An 11756-nucleotide genomic window follows, 5' to 3' on the forward strand; every position below is an offset into this window, starting at 1 on the left:
GAATAGGTGCTGCTTATGGGCTCCTCTAGAAAAATCTTTCAAGGGGGCAAGGAGCAGACGGGGACACATTTCCCTTGCAAGGAATGTACCATAGGCTGAATTCAATTGGGGGTTTCTGTACCCATTCCCACTCACACCCCTCTCCCTCCAGGCAAGCAAGTGACAGTTGTCACACTCTAAGAAGAAGTGCTCAAGGAAGGTGTGGAGTGTTGCTAGCCTAAGGAGAAGGTGTGGTCTGGGCAGAGTCCCAAGGGGCAGACAAAGAGGCCTGGAAGGCCACATTTGACTCCTGGGATGGAAGTCCCTCACCTGTAGATCAAGGGCTTATCCACACTTTCATCTGTGCTGCAATTTCTGTTAGTCCATGATTTGTAGGCATGGGTGGTTTTTTGTTTTGGTCACACCACTGCGTTCCCCGAGCAAACCCACTGTTTACCACTGGATCAGAACAAACAGAAGTTCATGGAAAACCTGACGTTTGTTCCAATTCAGCAGTAAAGCATTGGTTTTCCAGGAGGAAGCAGCAAGATAATAAACCCCAAAAACTGTTCGGAGCTGTGCCTAGAAATCATGGCACAAAAAGAGCCCCAAGTGCTCACACCAGCCATTCACAACCTGGCACCCTCCACTATAACTCCCATCAGCTTGTGGCCATTGGGCTGTGTTGACTCGGGATGATGGGAGTTGTAGTCCAAAACATGTAGAGGGTGCCACGTTGGGAAAGGCTCATTACAGTGGTGCCTCGCAAGATGAAATTAATTTGTTCCGCGAGTTGCTTCGTCTTGCGGTTTTTTCATCTTGCGAAGCACGGCTATTAGCGGCTTAGCGGCTATTAGTGGCTTAGCGGCTATTAGCGGTTTCGTCTTGCAAAGCAAGCCCATAGGGAAATTCGTCTTGCGAAGCACCTCGAAAAACGGAAAACCCTTTCGTCTAGCGAGTTTTTCGTCTTGCGAGGCACCACTGTACATTCCTTTCCCTCAATCTGTTAAAGACGCACATTCTTCTGAGATTTGCTCAGCCCTTACGAAACCCTGTCATATTAAGTGTCTTTTGTCAATTATCTCTTGAAACAATGGATTATCACAAGCTATTCAGGGTAGAGCCAATAAAAAAATACAAACCCAAGTTAGGCATGTCCATTAACTTCAATAGGCCTACTCGGAGTAGGAGTAGGATTGGATACACTTTTTAAAAAAATGAAATATTTGAATGTAGAGTTCACCTTCTGTGTTTTCTTACACCAAGATACTCAGAGTGCCCCCCAGAATGTCAGTATTTTCCAGGAGAGATTTAAGCACATAGCCAAGCTTTAGGTTTGCGTAATTAAAAGTGTCGTCCTAGCACCCCAAATCCACGTTTGGGGGGAAAAAACTTTTTGCAGTTTGGAAAGTGACAGGCAAATGTGGGATGGGTGGCTGACTCACAGTAAACAGCCCACAAGCAAATAAGGATGAATGCAGGATGAACGTTTACTGTCGTATAACCACCCTGTAAACAAATCAAAAAGTATGCTCAGTAAAGTATGCACAGAGTTGTCTGGGGGAGCTCTCCCAGTTCTTTGTATATAATAGTCAGGATAAACCAATGAAGATGACGGAAAGGTAACCTGGGTCCCTGCTGTTTTTGAAATCTGGCTTGTTGTTATATTTTAAAGAAGGGATTCGTGCTGGGTGCTGTTATTTCTTTAGGCAAAAATCATAATAAAACTTAGCATTGATGTAGCACATTCCCAGTGTTCCAATGGCTCTGCTTGCATACGCATTTTCCTAAGAATGATTTCCCATGCAAGGAATATTCCTCCTGTGAAGGATGCTACAGAGAGCACCTTTTAAAGCCAAACCCTCTTAAAGAAAGGACACTTTTCCAATGTACACTCAACATTATCTTGGCAAGCGGCATTGCTTCATTTCCAAAAGGACTGTCGACATTCTGAGCACTCAGTGCTGTAAAGTTTTTATCGTGTGTACAGTATAACAATCTGGGGACAAATATTGTCTGCAGGATCCGAGGGCCAAGCGGAGCATTTAAAAAAAAGAAAGGCAATTTAAGACTCTCTCCCTCACCCCCCCCCCCAATACACACACCTCTGCACCTTTCCCCTTCTTTTGGCTTGGATTTCGACTGCTGGAGAAACAACTGACTCTTTGTCTGGGAACGGGGAAAGCGTTGCTTTAACTGAATGCTGTATGTAGCAATTCTTCATCTAAAAGATCAACAAAGCCTGGGAGACTAAATGGAAGCAGTCGGGTCTAGTTCTGTAGGGTAGAACCTGAATTATCCAGCATGCTCACGCAGGCATAACCCTATGGCCTATGCTCCTTCAAGCCTGACACCCTCACCTGCCCAAATCTTTTTCTGCCCTCTCAAACCTTTTGGCACCCCTTGCACAGTGAAGGCCACTTTATTGGGGGGAACAGAGCACTGCCTCACCAACATTATTCAGCAAAAGCCAGCCCCCACCCGCTTGCCTTCTTACTTAACAATTAGTCCAGGGAGTGGTAGTACTGTCACCATCCTCCTAGAGTTGCCCTTGTGGCACTCAGTAGGGAGGAGGATGGAGACAAAACTAGAATTAGTTGCCTCTGCCTGCCGTTAGCTCTGGCGCCACCTACTGTTGGCCTCCCTGCCTTCTACCCTACCAGTGGAAGCATCATGCCATTTTCAGCGATTGCGTTTGCCAGTTTTCTTCTCTGGGTGTTTCTTTTCTCCTTCCTTCCTTCCTTCCTTCCTTCCTTCCTTCCTTCCTTCCTTCCTTCGCCCCAAGCTTTATCGGCAAGCAATATGAAAGGCAATCCTCCAGCTACCTTGGTCCTAAGTTGTCATGCAGTAGTGGAGGGCCTGTGGCCTTCCAGGTATGGCTGGACTACAACTCCCATGATCCCATGACAATTATCTGTGCTGACTGGGGCTGATGGGAAATGGAGTCCAATGGCATCTGTTTCTATTGCCAGGTTTCCCACCACCACTGTAAAGTAAAATTCATATCTGCTGAACTCTGAACATGGACTTCAAACAGAAGGAAAATATTGTTTTTTCTTCTTCCCACAACTGGCCGAAGCTAGTAGAGCTGTTTACAAGTAAACCGATGTTCCAACTCTGGGCATTTGCCTTTGTGCACACTCGTACCAGGAGAGCTGTGTTGCAAAAGCTTTGATGTCTGTATTAACAGGATGTGAAAGAGCAGCAAAGCGATGTTTAGCTTTGCCCTACAGGATGGGAGCCTCTTTTTCACCCCTTACTTAGAAGGCAATGCAGAGCTTTCAGGTTCCTGAAGATTGCAAGGGGTGTTGGGTTGCCTACAGGATGGTAGAATTCACTTTCATCACAGTAAAAATTAAATAGCCCACACCTGGCAAACGTTCCAATTTTGCCCTGCCAATGGTGAATGCAGATCTTTCACATTTGGTTTTTTTTTCCATTTTGGAGCATGAACTCCTAATGTAGGATTTAACTTGGTATAAGTGTTTTAGACTTGTTGCCATGTCTTGGCAGGTTTGATCTGGGTAGGCATCAAATATGAAATTTCATCAATTAATATATGGAGGAAAACAATGCAGTACAGACATGCCACGCAAACAGAGCTTTTTCTTCAGGAGGAACTCAGTTCCAGCCCTTCTCAGGTTGGCGTCACTGCTATTCTAAGAGAATGAAGGAGGTTTCATTGTGAGTTCCGGCACCTCTTTTTCTAGAAAAATAGCGCTGCATGGGAGCGTAGGCTTCCTGAAGGCATTTGGCTGGCCACTGTCAAAAGCAGGATGCTGGGCTGGATAGACTTTCATTCTGCTGTGACTGGACTATGGAGGAGAAGTCTATCAACAATGGTCAACAGCATCTGTTTTGCAAGCAGAAGGTGCCACACTCAATCCCAGAGAGGGCTGGGAGAAAATTCTGCCTGAAATTCTGTCTGCCTTTGGTCCCTCAGCGTAAAGAATATTGAGCTAGATGGCCCAATGGTCTGCCTTGGTATAAGGCATCTTTCTGTGTCCCTGTGTATTAAGGGAGGCTCTGTAGCTCAGTGGCAGAGTAACTGCTTTGCATGCAGAGAGTCGAAAGTTCAATCCCTGGCAACCCCAGAGTGCTGGGAATGTCCCTTGCTGAAAATCCTGGAATTCTAGCCAATGTAGACAGTATTGAGCTACCTGGCCCAAGGATAAGGCAGCTTCCTATATCGCTAGTTATTGCTCTGTGTAAAACCAGAAATCAGGGCTCATGCCAAGATCTGTGGGTTTAGCTGCATCCTTACCCTTACTGCAGATTCTCTCTTCCACTCAAGAAAAGCCAGGTGTGTGTATTCTGTCCCCCAGTAAATGCCACTGCTAATCAAAGTGTTTGATCCGTGGGCCCAGAGCATACAAATATTTACTGAATCGCTCCGGAACCTGAGAGCTATAAAGACAAGCAGTTTAAGTAGGAAAAGCGTAAGATAGGGAGGTGAGCGGTTGAAAGCAACGTGTGGCCTCAAGTCACATTTTACAAGAGGTACAAGAAAATCACCAGGCTAGAGGCAAGATTCTTGTCTCTCCCCCCAGTTTTCCTTTTTTTGAAAAAATGGTTTAGCAGATGGTTACCTACCAGCCCTTGCAGCTGTTGATAGGGATAACACCTGGTTCCTGACCATGGAGACAGCAGGTCTGCAAAGCAGCCGTGAACTTGTTTGGTTGGGGCTTGGTTGTTGAACTAACACTATACTGAAGCAGCGATGGACTGGCTGGCTTAGATTTTAAAAATAAATAAAGAGGACAAATTCATGAAGGCTATGAATGGACATACAAGGGTATGAATGGACATACAAATAAAATGGTGATGGTGATGGTGATGACATGAGCTGCAATACTGAACCAATAACTTCAGTGTACAGAGATTCTGAGTGACAGGTGTTGAGGGCAAACCACGGTGGAAGGTGTTGCTTCCTGCTGATTGCTTCTGATAACAGGATGCTGGACCAGATGGTGCTGTGGTCTAAACCACTGAGCTTTTGGGGCTTGCCAATCAGAAGGTTGGCGGTTTGAATCCCCACAATGGGGTGAGCTCCCGCTGTTCTGTCCCAGCTCCTGCCAACCTTGCAGTTCGAAAGCACACTAGCACAAGTAGATAAATAGGTACCGCTGCAGCGGGAAGATAAGCAGCATTTCCGTGCACTCTGGTTTTCATCACGGTGTACCATTGCGTCAGAAGTAGTTTAATTCTGCTGGCCACATGACCTGGAAAGCTGTCTGTGGACAAACACCGGCTTCCTTGGCCTGAAAGCAAGATAAACGCCGCAACCCCATAGTCGCCTTTTGACTGGACTTAACCATCCAGGGGTCCTTTTTTTGGTCTGATCCAGGAAGATGCATCTTGTAAAGCAAGGGAAGGTGTCCTATGGCGCTAAAGGCACAAGCAGCCCTTGAACTTATATCCCACCCTACTGAAATGAGATTTGAAAGAAGCCTTCTATTGCTGCCAGGAGAAGGGCCATTTTCATGCCTAATTGTTGGTGGGGGCAAGGAAGAGTTAGTATGCCTGGTTGAAGTGTACATGCACATCTGTGACTGCAGTCTGTGCACTGTGACAGTGTACATAAGATGCTCACAAATGAGCCCATGGGCCCCAAACTGTTGAGTGACTCTACTATTAAAATTTCAAAGGTAAATGTAACGTTTCTATTAAAATTACGTCCATGTTTTGAAAGTGAGCAAGCTTAAATAGCAAACTATTTCCTTTGGGTTCAAAAGCTGAGTCCACCAAAGGATTTTTGAAATCAATGCATGTACTTGCATTACCCTACAATCCAAGTTATACATTGTGACCTCTGGATGCCACAAAACTTTCAACATCTTTATCACAAATAATCTGCTCTCTCCCAAATTATCATGCTCGGAATTTTTAAACTTCAGTGCACACAGTCAACATTTCAAGCTTCAGCCCTCTCTCTTTCTTTTGCCTCTCTGTGTAAAACATGTTGCCACAATCTTTGGAAAATAGTAATCTGAACATCTCTGGCCATCCGTCTTTCCCAAAACCGCAGGTATGTGAGCCAGAAATTCTAAAAGGCATTTTCTTCCGAAGTCAGGTTGATTGTGGACAGCGTCTGTGCTTTGCGCTTTGCAAAAATGGGCCAAAAACAGTTATCTTCACTTCACATCATTCGTCCAAGATAGCTCAGTCTTGAAGCTCATCTGCCACCTCCACCCTGTAATTTTTCCTTTATCTTTCCGGAGCCACTGTATGGGGCAATAGTCTTCCATTTAAAAAAAACCATTCTTGCCACTGTCTCCTGGTAATTCCATAAGTTCACTGTTGACATTGATAGAGTCGCCTGCAAATTATTAGTTTATCTCTGAAGTGCCTCTGGACCATCCTTCCTGCCCCCACCAGCCCCCCTCAAGGAAAATACAATCTTTCTTTTCCAGTAGAAGAATTTGAATAATTTCTGAACCAGCATCTGGCTCTCCTTATTTGGTCCAGCTTTTGTGGGGCAGGGAGTTGGGGGGGGAGGTTTAGAGTTCACACATTTAATTCCTGTTTCCTTAACACATAGGGAGGGCGCTGAGTTTGAATTAGGAATGGAGGATAAATCCAGTTAGGATTTTAATCCAGGACCCTCCCCATCCAGTTCACACTTTCTGAAAACAATACACCAATCTCAGCACAGCTGTCCCTCAAAATTTGCACCTCGCCGAGTCGGGTGGTGCAGTTGGTGAAAATATAAAATGCCTTCTCTCAGAGGAACTTGCTTGCAAAAAATAAATAAATGTGAATCTTGGGAGAAATTTCCAGTAAAATGCTGATGGATTTTCATGAGGACTTTAAAAAAAAAACAACAACACAGAAAAAGAATTCCCATGTACAACAGCTCTTCTGAAAACCATATTGCTAGCGGTGGAATCAGAGAAATTATGGCAAGTTGTTCTGGCGAGGCAACTGCTTAATGCGGCCAACTGATTGCAGGTACGTAAAGACAAAACACCCATAAAGATTAATCTCATTTCCGTCTGTTAAGGCTTGGCCTTGGAACAACAGGCGAGGAATGGGGCTTCTTCTATCTGGGTCTATAAATCATGGCTTCTTGCGCTACAAAAGGAACTTTTGGCAGGCGCACTGTTTGCAGGCAGAGTCAGAGCTAGCTGCTCTTGCACCCTGAGCGGCACACATGCTGTGCACCTGGGGGCGGGGCTAGCCACCCGCAGGGGCAGGGCAAGCATCCCAGGGGGGCCACGCGGCGATGTCACCCCCCTCAGGAATGACACCCGGGGTGGGCCGCATCCACCACCCACCCCTTCCTCCATCAGTGTTTGCAGGGAGCACAAAAGGCAACACAAATCCTGCTTTTTTTCGGGCCATACATGAGAAAGCAACCTCCTTCCAGGTCTCAGGTCCACAGGAAGCTGCCTTTCACAGAGTCAGAGCTTTGGTCCACTCAGTATTGTCTGCACAGACTGGCAGTAGCTCTCTAGGGGTTTGGGCAGTGAGTCTCTCCAAACCCTATCTGGAGTTGCAACTGGGTATTGAACCTGAGACTTCTGCATGCAAGGTGGATGTTTCACCACAGAGCTACGACCCTTCCCCAAGGTCAGACTATTCATCCCTCTTGCCAAGTACTGTCTCCTCCAGCGGTGTTAGTGTTAGTGGACTGCAACTCCCATCTGCTAAGGACAGCATTGCAAGTGGGCAGGGATGGTGGGAGCTGTCATCTCACCATATCCAGAGAGCGCCACACTGACTACCTCTGGTCTGTTCAGACAGTGCGGGATTCCTGAAGAGCCTCAGGTAAAGAGGATCTTGCCCATCGCCTGCTGCCCAGAATACTTTTCAGTGGAGATGTGTTGTGAATATAAAGCAAGATTACTCACTTTGGAGACCCAGGACAAAAGAGGCTCTTTGCTGAGGAACAGGCTAAGGCACAACTGCACAGGAAAATGAAAGTAACCACAATTTTAAAAAGCTAAAGCATGGCACCTAAGCTCCAACCCATAGTAACCGGAAACAATGTTTAACTCTGTAATTACCAATTCCCTACAACTCCCAGAGACTGATGTCAAGAGGGATTGACTGCTAAACCACTCTGAGAATTGCAGCTCCGTGAGAGGAATATGAGCCTCCTAGCAACTCTCAGCACCCTTAACAAACTTCAGCTCCCAGAATTCTTTGGGGGGAAGAAGCCATGGCTGTTTTTAGTAGCTCTAAAGGCATAGCGCAGATGCAGCATTAAGTTTCTTTGCATTGTGCAAAGACAGACTTCCTTTTGGAAGCTTGTTTGTCAGAAGCAAACTAAGCAGGACAGTTTTTAAATACAGTGGTACCTCAGGTTAAGAACTTAATTCGTTCTGGAGGTCCGTTCTTAACCTGAAGCACCACTTTAGCTAATGGGGCCTCCTGCTGCTGCTGCTGTGCCACCGGAGCATGATTTCTGTTCTCATCCTGAAGCAAAGTTCTTAACCCGAGGTACTATTTCTGGGTTAGCGGAGTCTATAACCTGAAGCGTCTGTAACCCGAGGTACCACTGTAATGACATCAATAGCAGTAGTTGTAGGGTTAGCCTCCCCCTGCCCGCAGGCACAATCTGAACAAAAATCACCCCGTGCTGCTGTTCACCTAAGGAAAAAGCTCCTTTTTGACCCAAACACATGTTCTGTTAAATGGAATAACAGGAACATATCCTCAAAGGCATTGCATTTTTTTCCTATTAGGCCATGGGGGGAAATGGAACATTTTACAAAGGTCCAGCAGGGGTCACTATGGGCTTCTAGAGGTGGAGATACAACATTCCTTCAAATCCAGATGTTTATACATAACACATGTGGCAGGCCACATTCTGGACCTTGTTTTCTCAACAGGGCAGGAAAAGAATGATCTGAAAGTGTGCGATATTGACATCGGTCACTTGACATGGTCAGATCACTTCCTGCTGAGATTTAGGCTTTCAGCACTTTCCCCCCTCTACAGAGGTGAAGAACCAAGTGGGATGGTCCACCTTGATGGATCCAATGGGTTTTCAGATGACTCTGGGGTATTTTCTGGCTGATTTGACTGGCGTGATTTGACCCACTTCTGGAACATCCAAATGGCTCGGGCCGTTGACATGAACGCCCCTGAGCGCCCTCTCCCACTTTGTGGAGCCCATGTCTTCTCAACCCTGGTATACTCCAGAGCTTAGGGCAAGGAAACAAGCTGGGAGACAGCTGGAACGCAAGTGGAGGAAAAGTCCAGTTGAATGTAATCAAACCCTGGAGAGGGCTCATCATCGAGTCTACTGTGTGGCAGCGAAGGCAGTAATGAAGGTACACAGTGGTACCTCAGTTTAAGAACAGCCCTGTTTACGAACTATTCGGTTTACGAAATCTGCAAAGCCAGAAATAGTGTCCGGTTTGCGAACTTTACCTTGGTCTAAGAAATCTTGAGAGTCCCATGGACTGCAAGAAGATCAAACCTATCCTTTCTTAATGAAATCAGCCCTGAGTGCTCACTGGAAGGACAAATCCTGAAGCTGAGGCTCCAATACTTTGGCCACCTCATGAGAAGAGAAGACTCCCTGGAAAAGACCCTGATGCTGGGAAAGATTGAGGGCACAAGGAGAAGGGGATGATGGAGGACGAGATGGTTGGACAGTGTTCTCGAAGCTACCAGCATGAGTTTGACTAAACTGCGGGAGGCAGTGGAAGACAGAAGTGCCTGGCGTGCTCTGGTCCAGGGGGTCACGAAGAGTCGGACACCACTAAACGACTAAACAACAACAAGAACGGACGTTGAATGGTGGAAAGGCACCGGTGGCGGGAGGCCTCATTAGGGAAAGCGTTCCTCAGTTTCGGTTTAAGAATGGACTTCCGGAACGGATTAAGTTCGTAAACTGAGGTACCACTGTACTTTGCTGCCTCCATTGCATCCTCATTGTGCCAGAGCTTTTCTGGGTAGTGTGGGGCCTCTTACAGGCTGCCCCAAACAACCAACAGTAGCTGAGGACAAAATCCCTTGCATCCCCTGGGATCTTGACTCCGCTATTACAGCAGATGACTCTCAAGGGGTGTTCAGAGCACCGTCTAGTCCTGGTGTGTTGGATGAGTTTTAGTTAGTAAGGCTTAAGGATGTGGACAAGCTGCTTGGATTGTTCAGGGCCACCACTTGTGCTCTGGACCCTTGACCCTCTTGGCTGACAAAAACTAGTAGGGAGGGAACAGCTGGCTGGGCCATGGAGGCGATTCATGCCTCCTTTTGAGAGCGGGTGATCCCTGCCTGCTTGAAGGAGGCCACACGATTCTTAATAAACCCTCCCTGAATTCAGAAAATCTAAGTAACTACCAACCTGCTGCTAATCTCCCTTCCTTGGGCAAGGTTCTGGAGCAGGAGAATACAGACTAGATCCAGGCATTCTTGGAGGAAATGAATTTTCCAGAACCGTTTCAATCAGGGTCTAGGTGCTGCTTTGGAACAGAAATTGCTTTGGTCACCTCTGTTGGGAGAGAGACAGGGGAAATGTGTCCCTGTTAATTCTCCTCGACCTCTCAGTGGCTTTCAATACCACTGGTCATGGTATCCTTCTGGAGCAGCTGTCCGAGTTAGGGGTTGGTGGCACCACATTGCAGTGGTTCTGGTCCTACTTGGACGGTCGTTTCCAGAGGACAATGCTTGGGGAGTACTCTTCAGCCCCGTGGAACCTTTAATGTGGAGTTCCTCGGGGTTCAATTTTATCCTCTGTGCCGTTTAACATCTACAGTACATGAAACTGCTTACTGGCATTATGCAGAGTTTTGCAGTACAGTATGGTGTCAGCAATATGCTGATGGCACACAGCTCTACTTCTCCTTTACAATTGCAGGTGCAGAAGTGGAAGCACTGGACCAGCCTTTCCTTGGTAATGGACTGGATGAGAGCTAACAAACTGAAACTCAATCCAGATAAAGGCACTGTTAGTGAACGGTTCCCTAGACCGGAGGGCTGGGAGGTTGCCTGCTCTCGATGGGATTCCACTTCCTCTGGAGGAGCGGGTACGTAGCTTGGTGGTACTTTTGGATCCCTTGCCATCACTTTGAGGCTCAGGCGGCCTCAGCGATGAGGAGTGCCTTCCATCAGCTTTTATCTTAAACAATTGTGAACGCAGTAAATAAAGAGTTCCGGTAACCAGACGTTTCATCGTTAAAGAGATTAGTCGTCGAGCTGTCAAAATCAATTGTATCAGGAGGAGCAAAGAAAGAGGATGATGTCCTTCAGTTTGTTAAACCCCCTTCGGAAACATGGGTAGGGCTCACAAATTTAAATACATTTCCTCCCTATGGAAACATACAGATGGGAACAGGTAAGTTTCCATAGAGAATTTTTGTATTAGTGAGACTAAGGGTATTAACTATGTATGTGTGAATGGACTAGTTATTGTCTCGCCTTTATTCTTGTAGATATACCCCTGCTTTAAGTTGTATACATACTGTCTTACCTTGTATATTATATTACTACAAAGGTATGTCTTACTTATGCATTCTCAGTGTATTTTTAATTTTCCTTATCCTACTTGTTAATTCAGTGCAATTCTGATACAATTGATTCTGACAGCTCGATGACTGTGACGAAAGTGACGAAACGTCTGATTACCGGAACACCGTCTGAGCACTGAACCACTGGTATAGCACAAGTTGACTCTTTATTACTGTGTTTGCAATTGTTCAAGATAAAATCTATTTTGGAAAGAGAAGAAATGAGCACTGAACCACTGATATAATACAAGTGAACTCTTTATTTACTGATAAAGATAAAACCTATTTGGGAAAGAAACTACTTTTGCCATTTTT

This window comes from Podarcis gaigeae, assembly GCF_964106915.1.
Source record: "Podarcis gaigeae genome assembly, chromosome: 15".
Taxonomy (NCBI): Eukaryota; Metazoa; Chordata; class Lepidosauria; order Squamata; family Lacertidae; genus Podarcis; species Podarcis gaigeae.